The sequence below is a fragment of the Vigna umbellata genome, chromosome 6 (assembly GCF_029865625.1).
Source record: "Vigna umbellata cultivar VRB3 chromosome 6, Vumbellata_1.0, whole genome shotgun sequence".
NCBI lineage: Eukaryota > Viridiplantae > Streptophyta > Magnoliopsida > Fabales > Fabaceae > Vigna > Vigna umbellata.
Window position 1 is genome coordinate 12,213,269 of NC_142170.1, and position 14,850 is coordinate 12,228,118.

The 14,850-nt window shown below is 32.9% G+C and overlaps 1 pseudogene; it reads right to left on the bottom strand.

Moving 5' to 3' along the window:
* Positions 1–4,081: 4,081 nt before the first annotated feature.
* Positions 4,082–6,058, bottom strand: LOC124830817 (3-ketoacyl-CoA synthase 12 pseudogene; annotated as a pseudogene).
* Between the last annotated feature and the right edge of the window lie 8,792 nt (positions 6,059–14,850).

Consider the following 14,850-nt stretch of genomic DNA (forward strand, 5'->3'; position numbering starts at 1 on the left):
ATGCTTCAATTAATTACCCTAGTGTAGCAAAATTATTCTACTCATAAATTATTATCTTTTACAGACTTTAAAACGTATTATACATTAATATCAGCATCTATGTACGACTCATGATAGTTTAACATCCTAACATACAACAATTATATATTTATATCAGTATTTTACCAAGTAAATAATGTAGTTAAAAAATAACTGCATCCTCATTATATATCTCAAACATTGTTTTTCTCGCAAATCTCGTACTGTGTAAGAGCGAATCGGTGTATGGTCCACCTATGTTGATAATATGTTCAGAAATTTACTAAGAAGGAAGTTCGAGATGTAGTTTAGTTTGTTTGACATAAAGCAAAAGAGTCATATCATACCAAAACTTACTTCCAATTATGCTGAAATTTCTTCTGGAATGCATGCATGAAATGACCTTCTAAATATAGAAGTAAAAGAAAATCTCATAAGATTATGATGTAAAATATAACTTATATACAAGTGCTTTCTTCTATATGCATTAAATAATATCTCGAAAGGGATTATCTTAACAAGTTTGAAATCAAAATACAAATAACATATTAAAAATATACGAAAAATGATTAAATATACTTTATTTATTAATAAATAAAATATGCCAATTCGCTTTAGTTATAAATTTTATCACTCAACTGTATCATTATTTTGTTAAATTATATTAATTTAAGAATTGATTAATGTAATTTAAAATATAACTTTGATGTAAATATTCTAATGTAATGGTTATTAGAATATAAGGTATTAAAGTTATAGGAATTATTTTAAAATTATTAAAATTAATTACTCTTTTCTTACTTCAATAAAGAGTATTTTGGTATTTTATTAAAATTGGTTAAATATCACAAAAGATAAAAAATGTTTTACTTCTCGTTAAGAAAGAAAAAGAAAAAGAGAAAAATATTCTTAGCAATTTCTATATCATTAAGAAAACATTAAAGAGGAGTAAAATAGTTTAAGGAAGGGACAAAAACAAATTTATTTATTACATTTAAGGGGTGAATTATCTTACATTATTTAAGATATTGATAAAATGTGTTCGAAAGGCCGCATGTGATAAGATTTGCGGAAGAGTGATAATCGAGAGGTGAAAATGTAATTCAACCTAAAAAAGAAATTATGTCATTTAAAAAAAAAAACTATTTAGAAATGGTATAAGATGAACAATCAAGTTACACCGAAACAATTATAGTTCATATAAAAATCATAGAAGTGTTGGTGAGTATAATTTTATCTTATAAATAAATACAGCAAAAAATAGGTTTAAAAAAGTGTTTGAGTTTGTAATTTTTAAAATAAAAAATCAGTATTAAATATTCTAATTAAACAAAAACAAAAACAAAAATACTTTCTTTACAATACATTTTAATGTAAAAATATTGTGAATATCTATACTGTATACACAATTTTTCTAATTCTAACGATCTATCTAGTAACCACTTTTTTTTTAAATTTAAATAATTACTTCAAAAAAATATTTTCACTTTTACTCTTTTAATAAATATTTTTTAATTCAAATAATTAATCATAATAAAAAACTATTTACACAATAAAAATTATTTATAGTAAAATTATAAAAAATTATTTACTTTTATAATTATATTTTTATAAAAACATTTTATTTTCAAATAAAGTTATAGTAAGCATTTTATGTGTTGTTTTTTATGTGTTGTTTCTATGTTTGTGATGTTAAAATACACTAATAAGAATCGATTTCGAACTTTTAAATACATTAAAAATATTTTTAAAGTACTGATATCAGTATATTATTAATATTCTACAGAAAATTTGAATTCTTTAAAGTCATATTGTTAAATTTATTAAACAAATATAATATAAAACATGAGGACCACATTGAATCTATGATAAAAATTACACTTAACAGAATGTAAACGAAAAAAAATATATAAATAAATGCATGATGGTAAAATATTAAACCACCTACATTGTTTTCTATAAATCAAAATTAAATTAATTAACTTATAAACACAATTGTTTTCTTAAAAAAGATATGATGAGAAACTTTAAACTATATATACTTAAAAAAAATATTTTATTTTAATAATTAAAAATTATATTATAATTTGATAAAACTTTGATTACAGTAAAAATAATATTGGGAAATTGTAAGTTAGAAAAATTGAAAGTAGGGTTTGAAAAGTAAAAGCTTTCCCTTTGAAGAGTGACACTAACTTGTGATAAAGTGTTGCAAATTTATGACACGTTTCGTTGTGGCAAGTTGCTACTGTGGTAGTAGCTGTCAATCTGTTCCTATCACATGGTTTTTCCATTTCTGAATCTTTCGTAACATAAATCCCAAACCCTACATTCATGAATCACACACTTTCGTCAACTTCTCTGCAACAAATGACCAAATCTCATTCCCTTTCAAACACTCTATTAATTCTCTTCCATCATCACCATATTTTCACTTCACAATTTATTATAAACCTTATTATGAGTTTAATAATATCAACAAGAAACAAATAAAACAAAACGTCAAGTTCTTCCTTTTCCTTTTCAATTCAAGTTAATAGCTTTATCTTTCAATGGAATTAAGAATGCCCCAGATGTTGGAACCCCAAAACCTAGTACCAATCCACAAACCAAATACTCGAAAGCTTTCACTGCTTCTGTTTGATTTAGTCCAGTGATGTTGGGAGAACCTTTTCTCATTGTTTCTTAAAGCAAGGGACCAAAAACGCATTTGAAACTAGGGTTTCATTGCAAATTTTCACTTTCTCAGGGACACCCAATCTATTCCGACAAATTTGAAGCTGCATTTATATAATGAGATGACATTATATAATATGATGGGATTTTAATAAATAAATTGATTGTGATTAGGATGATACCATAAATTTAATAAATAATAATTTTGTTAAAATATATTTTATATTATTATAATATTGTGTTAGAAAATAAATTTTAAGTTTAATTATTAAATTAAACTTATAAAATAAAATTTGTATGTATTATAAATTTATAAAGTTAAATATGTTTTTGTTTTTTTAGTGAAAATTAGAATTAGTTATTTTTTGAAATTTTATATTAATTTAATTTTTCATTTTTAGAATTACGAGAATTTATTCATTTTAACTAATTTATGTATTATTTAATTTATAAAGTTTTTAAAAATAAATTTAACAAAATTTAATTAAAAACATTAAATTTAAAAAATTTTAAAATTGTGAAACTAAATCAAGTTAAAATTTTGAAATTTTTTTTTTGATAAAAACATATTTAATTCTTTATTTTATTTTTTGTTGATAAATAATATTAAACATTTCTTAATTTATACAAACTATAATGAAAATATAAAATTGCAAAACAAATTCTAAGGGCAATTATCGATCCTAATAATAAATGTTTTAGCATGCATTTTGGATTTTGGAAGGAGTGTTCACCTAATGTTTAGTACTTTACACCAAATTCAGTATATGATATTCATGGTGCTGGGGACCCTTCTTCTGAGATGCACGGAAGAGTTTCCTTTCTTTGTGTCAGATTACTTTCACCATCCAAGGGGACACGAAACTGTCTTGTAGAATTGACATTAACTTTTTGTTTCACAATTTAAATTCCTCATTTATATCTATCACATTCAAATTATGATCACACTCAAACTCCTCATAAATCAAGCCACGGGATTAATTACTATAAAAACCTGAACAAACTGTGTTTCACTTCACACGAGTCTCTTACAGTCATTGGTTCCTAGTATAATTATGTCTTTGACTTTCTTTAATCATGACGTTAATGTTTCTCATACAAGTTTAGAGTAGTTAACATCACAATTTCCTTAATTAACCTATCTATATGTTGAAGTTTTGAAAAGCTTGTGCAGTATAAAGGAGTTGAGAAAACAGATTATCGATGTAATATTGACAACGACAGAACGGAGGATTCAATGCGAGTGTAAGTTGCAGTGTCGTGACCATAAAATTAATGACCCGTTAACATATCTTGGTTAAGCTTTAAAATAAATATAAAAAGGTAGAATCCATGCACAACCCCCACAACACATATTCTCGGGTCCATCCTTTCACTTTAATTATGACGATATTTGAGGAATATATATATATATATATATAAGAAAAATGAGTACAATAATATTTTGTCACAGAAAAAAAAAGTATTATCATATCACATCCTATTAAAACAAATAAGACTAGGCAAAAGGAAACTATAACACCCTTTTGACAGGAAGGCACACTTATTGGGTAATGAACCCTTGAGAGATTCATCAATAATAAGTATAGTTTACAGAAAAAATTAATCCAGATGCAAATATGGTGTGTGACATTCATGCCTGTTAGGAAATATTAAACTTTGGAGTTTTTTTTTTTCTTTCATTGAACAATTTCTATAGTATCCAGAGAATATAAGAATTTTGATACCGTTTTCTTTTTTGTTATATGATTGGAAGAAAGTTTCTTGATAACGACAGTATCAAAACTCTTAAATTTCTGAAGACATATTATAGAAATTCTGAACACAACACATGAAACCTTACTTGACATAATCATGGAGTTTGAAGTTGCTTGCTTCTTGAACATCATTGATCCAACCAAATTTCTCCATGAAAGGGTTGGCCAAGGACTCTGGTGGGTAGTCATCAATGCATTCGTCCCACACATTAGGACGATCGTTCAGATCCTTCATTACCTCCCACAAACAACTGTTGCATTTAAAGCCAGCACCAAAGCTTATCATCAGTACTCTGTCACCCTTCATGAGCCTTTTTTTGGCCTCCATGTACCCCAGCACGTACCACAGGCTACTAGCGGATGTGTTGCCGAACCTATGCAGTGTCATTCTTGCTGGTTCGAGGTCATATTCACACAGATCTAAGCTCATTCCAATCCCATCAATCACAGCTTTTCCTCCTGTGTGCAGGCAAAAATGTTCAATCCCAGTCTTGAAGTTCAAAGGAGATTTGTTATTAGACTTACTAGATCCCCCACTCGAAGACTTAAGGGAACTACTTTCCCTCAGTTTTCTGTAGAGGAACAAAACCATAAACCTCAGCAACTCTCTAGTAGGCAAAACCTTGGGTGACAACACCCTTAGGTTATCAACAAAGGCTCTTGTAGCTGCCTTGGGAAGGTTTTTGCCAAGGTAAAACCCAAGCCTGCCTTCCTCATCTTCCTTCTGATTGCAGCAACTGTAAGCATCTTCTCTAGCCCCATGGTGAGTCCTCACCAAACACTTCAGCTTCATCATGGCCCTGTGTTTGAAGGATCTTTTGTTTGTCAAAAGTATGACACACCCACCACTCCGGAACAAACCGTTGGCAAGCATCATTGATCTGTCGTTGCCGTTATACCAGTTTGGACTGAGAGACTCGGAAGTCACCAAAACAGCAAACTTGTTCTTCTGTGACTTGAAAATGTTTTTAATGATGTCCAGCGAAATAAGGCTGGCACTGCAACCCATCCCAGTGAGGTTGTAAGCCTTTACGTCTTCCCTCATTTTGTAGCGGTTGATGATTCTTGAAGTCAGGGAAGGAACAACGGAGAACATAGAGACATTCACCACAAGCACATCGATCTGCGAGGGGGAAATGCCTGAACTTGCAAGGAGCTTGGCAATGCTGTCATGAAAAAACTCCTCCATTTCCGTGACACCATCTTTCAGTGTCGGAGCTGCCTCACGACCCTCGATGACGTTGCTTGGGGCATACGTTTCCTCACCAATGCCGGAGTTGACAACGGCTTTGAGGAGGAACTTGTACTCATTCAGACCCAGATGCTTGTTCCTCTCTATGATCCTGCCACAGCATTCGGTTCCAAGCTTTCTTTCATCGCTTGGCTTGTACAGTTGGTAGTCCAATATGTAACACTCTTGGTCTCTTCTCTGATCAAACAATTTCCAGATCAGGAAGCACAAGTACAGCATTGTTGCACCATAAAGTAATATGATGAACTCCATTAGAGAGAGAGAGAGAGAGAGAGAGAGAGAGAGAGAGAGAGAGAGAAAGAGAAAGAGAAAGTGAACTTAAGGGTTAGAAATAATTTGGTGGGTTGGAAATTCAAATAATGGCAGTACTTTATAAGGTGTGAGAGTGATGAGAGAATGTGAAAAGTAGACGGTAATCCAAATGTCAATGCTCAACAGGAACAGTAATAGCATTGGTATTAGTATAGCTACCTCAACCCCCAACAAACTTATGTCTTTGAAGCTTTCGTGTCAACCTTTATTACTAGAAAGCAAGCAAGCAATGGTCACAGTATGAGCATGCTAGGAAGAGTTTTGTGGTTAAGTCTTTATTCCATAATAGGACATTTTCATCAAAGCTCCAATTTCTTCAAATGTTACAACGCCAGCTAGTATATAGGCTGTAATAAGCAAGTTGCATGGAATAGTATAGAAATCAAATGACACATCAATGGTAGGTTTGTCATATGGTTATCCTCATTTAAGGAAGAAGGTGCATTATTCGTAGATATAATACGCACTAATCTTACATATACATAAAATCATTCAACACTCATTTATAACATATTGTCTACACCAATGCACAGAAATAAAATTAAATGATTATTATTATTCTCATACATTCTTAAAAATATCATGTTAGGAGTGAAGTTTTTTTCAAAATTTAAACGACTCTTAATTTTAGCTCTTGAGTAAAAATAAAAAAAGTTGAATATCATAAAAAATAAAGGCTCATAAACTTTTTATTTTAAAATTTTATGTTGAAAATGTCGTTAGTATCTTTGTATGTGAGTTAGGTTAATATTTTATTGTTATTGTATAAAAGACCCTTCTTTATAAAAACACATTGATGGTATCATAGTCTATTTTAATATATTTAAATGAAAATGTCATTATATTTTCTTCATGTAGGCTACTCATGTATAAAAAATGTTAAATCTTCTGACAAGGGAAGTTTGAAAAATCAATAAAAAATTATCAAAATTTTAATAATTAAGTCAATTTCAATTTTTGAAGGAAGTCCAGATCATTATAAAGTGTAATATTATGATAAAAATAAATAATTTAATATGATATTTACATATGATGTCTTGATGAAAGATGACCATATATATTTATAAAAACCTAGACCTCATGAGCATCGCCATCTTATTAGCTTAGTCAGTTTTCATTGCTGTTAACTCGTTATCAACAAAAATCACATCAAAACATCCTCTAATATTGTTGATCTCCCATCACATGAGAATTTCAGAAAATGATTTGAAATTGTTTGCAATGGTTTTTCGTAATCTTGTGACATGAATTTATATAGGATAGACAAATTGAAGTTTACGGTGCACCTTTTTTGCAGTCTAGTGGCCACAAGCAAAGTGCATATGTGCCACTGAAAAAGGAAAGGAAAAGTAAACGAAAGAAACAAAAAGAAGAATACCTAGATTTAAATGGTTGGAATTACACACACTTTCTTATCAACGTGTTCCATATTCTATATAATATGACCTAGGGCGAATGCATATACTACCTAGACTTTTGAGGAGTAAAATATTAATATTCTACTACTATCTATAAATAGACCAAGCTTATATACTCTAGTATCTAAAAATTTTCCTCCTAAAAAGACAATCAAGTTATGTAAATTTACAATATCAAATAGATTTAATAAATAATAAATTTTATCAGGTTTAATGACTTTAATACATATTAAGAATTTAACTTAAGTTTAATTCAATTTTATATATTTTCAAGATAAGAATTTATATATGTTTATAATTTTTAATATACGTAAGGTTTTTAAACATATTTTCATTTAATAAAAACTAACTAAAGTTTTTATCTTCGCATCTCGATCTAAGACTAGGTGAACAATATCCTAGCTAACGAAATAAACTCCGCACTTAATAGCTTAATCGATGCACACCTAATACGTCCTTCACAATTTAATGCATGGATAAGTTATATTTTCTTTTGAATAAAGTCAACAGAAGGCCAAGCAAGATAAAGAAAACAGACAACGCTTGAGTAGTTTCGTGTGTCTTTCCTCAGCCGAATATTTATTGTCCGAAGAAGTTTTTGGTTCTGACGTTGAAGTCAACGTCTTCATGAAGAAAGAAGACAACGCTTGTAAAGAAAAGAAATAGACCATTTAAATATTCTTTACAAATACTGCCTTAAAAAATAAAAATAAAAATAAAAATAACTTATATATTTATGTTTGTGAAGCTATAAGATTAATTTAGTAATAAAAATTAAAAAAGAGAGTAAAAGAAATTTTGAGTTTAACTCTTTTTACTACTATTCTTCTTTTCACAAAAGACTCTTTATCATCTTAGTATGGTTATTGCAAATACTACCCATATCCGATAGTTACAATCAAAATTATAGTAACATGCATTCTAGGAATCACAAAACAGGTCTAGCTCAACCGGGCTGGCCTACCATTACGCGTATGAAGAAATCTTTGTGATGACCTTTAACTTAGTCAAAAGGTACGAAGTGAGTAATTCATGGTTACAAAAATTTTAAAGGAAAAAACACACGAAGAGCACAGCAAAAAAAGTAAATAAATAGAGATATATGCAAGGGACAAAATTATCAGTGTATCTTAAAAAGCACATGAGTGGTGGAGGAAGAAATTGTAGTTATGTTTGCAATAAAAATGCCGAGAAATCAAGAAGTTGGGCAAATGAATAATCAAAACCTTTTTATCAATCTAAATATTCACTTTAATACCGATATTATTCTATTCACATTCATGACCATCGGATTGAGGATGATACGCGGATCCCATGGCTAAAGTTGTTCCTTGAGATTTAAACAAGTGTTGCCAAAAGGAGCTAATAAAAACTCTATCCCTATCAGATACAATGGATTTGGGAATTCCATGGATCTTTACCACTTGAGCAATAAATGCTTCGGCAACAGATTTGCTGGAAAAATCTGATTTTAAGGGAATGAAATAAGCAAACTTGGACAATCTATCAATCACCACCATGATTGTTGTATACCCCGTAACAGCTGGAAGGTGGGTGATAAAATCCATTGCAATGTCCTCCCAAACTTGTTGAGGAATAGGCAACGGTTGCAGTAGCCCTTTAGGTAAAGCGTGATCCACCTTTGCTTGTTGACAAACCACACATTCATTGACAAATTTGCGAATGTCCTGTTGCATATTAGGCCAATGAAATTGATTTCCAATTCTGCTAGCTGTCTTGGTGATACCTGCATACCCTCCAATCTTAGAATTATGAAACTCTTGCAGGATTTGGTTAATAAGCGTGGAATTATTAGGCACCAAGATACGACCCCTCCAAAAAAGAATACCATCCTTGGCAGAATATTCGGAATTGGGACCTTGACCTTGAATACATTGGTTATACAAGTTAGACAATTTCGAATATGTTTTTGTAAGCTCCACGAACTGTTGAAGCCATACACAATGTGGCTCGGACCAGGCCATGAAAAAACTTCTTGATAAAGCATCTGCAGGAATATTGTCCTTCCCAGCTTTATATTGTATCTCAAAGTCATATCCTAAGAACTTTGGCAACCACTATTGTTGCTCAGGTGTTTGGAGAGTTTGTTCCAACAATTGCTTCAAACTTTGTTGATCAGTTTTAATGACAAAATGGTGGCCCAGGAGATAATGTCTGAATTTAGCCAAGGCTTCGGTAACTGCATACAGCTCTCTTACATATGCAGATTGTTTTTGCATTCTATGTGACATTTTCTTGGAGAAATAAGCAATTGGATGCTGGTTCTGACTTAGGACAGCACCTACTACCATTCCCGAAGCATCCGTTTCTAACACAAAAGGTTCTTTAAAATTAGGAATAGCCAATACAGGAGCAGATGTCATTGCCATCTTCAATTGTTCAAAAGCTGCAGTAGCTTTTTCAGTCCAGTGAAACCCATCCTTCTTTAGGAGCTCGGTTAAGGGTGCAGCTATAGTCGCATATTGTTTCACAAATCTTCTATAATATCCTGTGAGGCCAAGGAAACCTCTCAATTGTTTTAAATTTGAAGGTTGCGGCCAGGTACGAACTGCAACGAGTTTGCTATCATCCATAGCTACTCCATAACCAGACAAGGTATGCCCAAGATAGTCAATTTGTGTCACTCCAAAACTGCACTTAGAAAACCTTGCAAAGAGTTTATGCCTTTGCAAGATGCTAAGGACAACTTCCAAATGGTATAAATGATCCTTCCAATTGCAACTATACACCAATATATCATCAAAAAAAAACCAACACAAATCTCCTTAACAACCCTTGAAATATATCATTCATCAAACTCTGAAAGGAAGCTGGCGCATTAGTCAATCCAAATGGCATAACTAGCCATTCATAATGGCCATGATGGGTTCTAAAAGCTGTCTTGTGTCGGTCCTCTGGCCTCAATAATATCTGATGATATCCAGATCTAAGGTCAAACTTAGAGAAGTAGCAAGCACCAAAAAGTTCATCTATCAGTTCGTCTACTGTTGGAATGGGAAAATTGTCTTTGACCGTTATAGCATTAAGAGCCCTATAGTCTGTACAAACTCTCCATGAGCCATCCTTCTTCTTGACCAAAATAATAGGAGAAGAAAAAGGACTTTTACTATGCTGTATAATACCATCCTTAAGCATTCCTTCTACCAGCTTTTCAATCTCTTCTTTTTGACTGTAAGGATACCTATAAGGCTTAACCTTCACCGGATTAGAGCCTTCCAACAAGGGTATAGCATGATCATGTGATCTGGGAGGAGGTAATGTATGAGGAGTATCAAAAATTATACCATAAGTCTGCAACAAAAGAGCTAACTCAGGTTCCATATCTGTCTGTGCTGCCATTAAGGTACTAGAGTTGAGATTTTCGTCCAATAACTGCAGATTGTAAATTTCTGCTATAGCATCAGTCTGCACCATTCTTCTGATGTGATTTAATTGGGCTTGAGCTGGCACCAATTCCTTGTCTCCTTGTAATGTAATAAACATGTCCTCATGAAGTAATTTCAATTGCAAAGCATCATAATCTGCAATATGAGGACCAATTGTTTTTAACCAACTAGCTCCAAGAATTAAATCTGCACCTGAGATTGGTAGTAAGAAAACAGGCAAAATAAAGGAATGACCCTGTGCCTGCACCTTAAGTTGGTCAATTTTTCCTTCAGCTGTCATGTAATTCCCATTCCCCACCATCACTTTAAACAAGGAAGCCGGTTCTACTGGAAGTTTTAGAAATTTTGCAATCCTTGGCTGCAAAAAGTTATCCGAACTACCACCATCAATTAAGACTTGCACAGGAAGTTGATTAACGTGAGCTAAAAACCGAATAGTGCCCACACTGATTCCCCCTTTCAAAGCATTTAGTGATAGATGATGCTCCTCCACTAAAAGATTTGGAATATCCACTTTTTTTGGATCCTTTACAGTATCTTGCCCATGCCCAGTCACATCCTCCTCTTCTAATTGCAAGAAAAGATGTTGTCTATTGCTACATTTGTGATTAAAAGTGAATTTTTCATCACAAAAATAACAAAGGCCTTTATCTCTTCTCAATTGCATTTCCGCCGGGCTAATTCTCTTCACATTGCTATTTTTTAGTTGAGGAATACTCGGAGTGGTTAACAGAGGTGGAAGGGTTGTTTTCAGAGGACTTCCCTGATTCTGAGAATTTTGTTGCAGAGGTTGAAACAGAGGTTTCATGGCAGATGTGGAAACCATAGGTTTAAGGAAAGATGGTTTGGTTGTAGGGTTGTATTTATCTTCATATAGCTTTGCCAAAGCCACCGCTCTCAACAATGAAATTGGGGATAGGGCCATCACATCTCGCTTGATATCAACATTTAACCCACTCAAAAAACAATTTAACAGCACCTCATCACTTAAACCTGCTGATCTATTTGCCAGAGACGTAAATTGCAAATAATATTCAGATACCGAACCTATTTGTTGCAGTTTGAACAGTTCCGCCATTGGACAATCGAAGGGCGAAGGTCCAAATTGCGACTCAAGAGCACGGGTTAAATCTACCCACGTCTTCACAGCAGCTAACCTTTGTAACATCTGAAACCATGGCACCACTTCACCCTCAAAATGCATAGCCGCTATCTCCACCCTAGACAAATCCGGAGTATTATGATAGTTGAAAAATTTCTCCGCCTTGAAAATCCAACTAAGCACGGATGACGTTCCATCAAAGTGAGGAAACTCCAGAGAAATATTCCTCATAGGAAGCGCAACATTCAACGGGCCTGGTGAAGCGTTCGTCGTCGACTCTTCATGCTGTTGATGGTTTGATTTTTCCAGCAACAAGCGTTCCAATGTTGCTTGTATTTGATCAAATCGATGCTGATTTTCCGCCTCTTTCTGTGCATTGTATTCGCGTTGTTGACGATCTCGCAGCTCAAATCGGTCCAACAACCTTTGAATCTCACTACCTTGGGTTTTTAATTCAGCTTGAAGATCCTTCAACCGTGTAGCTTCAGCCATGAAGAGCAATGAAAGCACCAATGAAACGTATGTAATTCTTTTTATTGTAAAATTGTATAGCAGAGTGTATATATATAACAGTGAAGTTTCTATTCTATTACAACCAAACAGCAACAATGCAATAGTAATAGAATAATGTAATGAGTCGGTGAGGGCTGATCTGGAAGCGTAATGATCCACCCTAATGCAGAGAATTATTTCAGAGTGAGCAGGAAATAGCAGAGGGAAAGTTCAGAGAGTCTAGAGGTTGAGAGAAAGATTCATATCAGACACATGTGTCCTCCGTCAAACGAAATCCTCCAAATACTGATTTCTCTTCCTGTGACGTGTGCTTCTCCTAACGGTTTTGCTGCATGCATTTTCTGCCATCTCTTGCTCCGTGTTTATTTTATTTGTGCATTCCCCTTTCTGCCCCTGTTCTTTTAAGCATGTTACAATGACCTTATGTAGCATAAATCAGTAACTACCAAGAACATTTTTCGTCCAATTAACGAGTCGCAAGTTTACTAAATATTATATAATATAATATACGGATCCCAAACTTTAAGGAAATTACCACTTTATAATAAATCAAATCAATAAAGATTGTTAAAAATAAAATACTCTTTTTTTATTCTTACTTTTGACAATTTATTCAAAGTGAGACTTTTTTTGGATGTCCGATATGTTCTCAATTTTTTTTTAATTTGATCTTTTTCATCACACCGTTTCAATAGTTAACGACATACTTTACATATTGATAATATTTGAATGAGTTGTTGCTTATATGGTCCGTCATACACAGGGAGAGTTGCTTATGCGACGACGAGACTGATTCAACAGACCATGACGAGGTTACAACTCTAGTTATGTCTAGGTTGCAAAATGCTCTTATACGTGTTTTGATGCAATTATTCTTTTGCGTTTTCAAGTTTGCGGCGACACAACATTGACATTGTTGTGATGGTTGATTGCTTGTGATGAGTTGCGTTCGTGAGGTGTTTTTTTTTTGTGAAGCTCATGATTTGGGGTTTTTTGATTTAAGGTTTAATAATGGTTGAATTTTTTCTTATGTTGTTGTCACGTTTGGTTGGTGGTTCGATTCTAGATATGTGATAAATGGTTTGAGATTAGGGGCTTCGAGAAGAAGAATTTGAATTTTGCGATGAAGGTTGATGGTGGTTCAAAGTGTAGGTGGAGGAGATAACATGAAGACGTTGGTGGTGCGAGGTGGTTCATGGTTCCTCTTAAGTGGTGTTGCACTCACTATGGTGGTGGAATCTGATGCGTCACAATGGTAAGGAACAAAGTTGCTCTGGTGGTGGTTCCAGTGGTGGATAACAATGTGGTTCGATGCTCGTTAAGGATGATAGCGGTTCAAGTCGAGTATAGATAGCCCTACCTATTATCCGAACCGCAACAAAAAAGTTCACCCATTACCCGTTGAATACCTGTTTAAAAAATACTTGCGTATATTTTAAAATCCGCGAGTACATGTGGATACCCGCGAATATTTAGAAAATTATATTTTATAATTTTTAAAATAAAAATAAAAAAATATAAAATATAAATTCAAATTTAATTTTATTTAAATTTACCTAATAAAAATATAAATTAATTTTAATTTTAGTTAATTCAACCTAATAAAATATAAATTAATTTTAATTTTAATTAAATTTAACTTAATAAAATACAAATTAAGTTTTTATTTTATTTTTTTATAGGTAATGGATACTCGTGGGTACGAGTAGTATGATACCTGTAACCGATCCATTCATAAGCAGATGTTAAAATACCTACTATTCGTTACTCGCAGTTAATAAATACCCAAAGGTACTAACTATTTATGACAAATTTTATCCACGGATACCCGTAAGTACGAATATTTTTGTCATCCTTAATACTCACGGTAAGTTGCTTTCGTGAGGTGGTTCATCTTGTGAAGCTCACAATTTGGGATTTTGTGATTTAGGATTCAATGTTGGTTGAAATGCTGCTTGTACTACTATCACGATTATTTGGTGGTTCGTCGTTATTTTTGTCTCGTGGTGGTTTGATTATGGATATCTGTTAGGTGTGGTTTGCTATTAGGGGCTTCAAGAAGATGGATTCACATTTTGCGTTAAAGGCTCACGTACGGTGGTTCAAAGTGCAAGTGGAGGAGATAACATGAAGACGCTGGTGGTGCAAGGTGGTTTGTGGTTCCCTTGGCTGGTGTTGCACTCACGATGGTGGTGGAATCAAATGCATCACGGTGGTGAAAGAACGAAACTGGTCTAGTGGTGGCTCCAATGATAGTTGACAACATGGTTCGATGGCAGCATAATTAACTCTCACTTTTTAGAACAATCACGTAAGCAACCATAAACTCATTTAAACACAGCCAATGTGTATAATCTGCGGTTAACGATTTAAATAATGTCATAAAAAATAAATA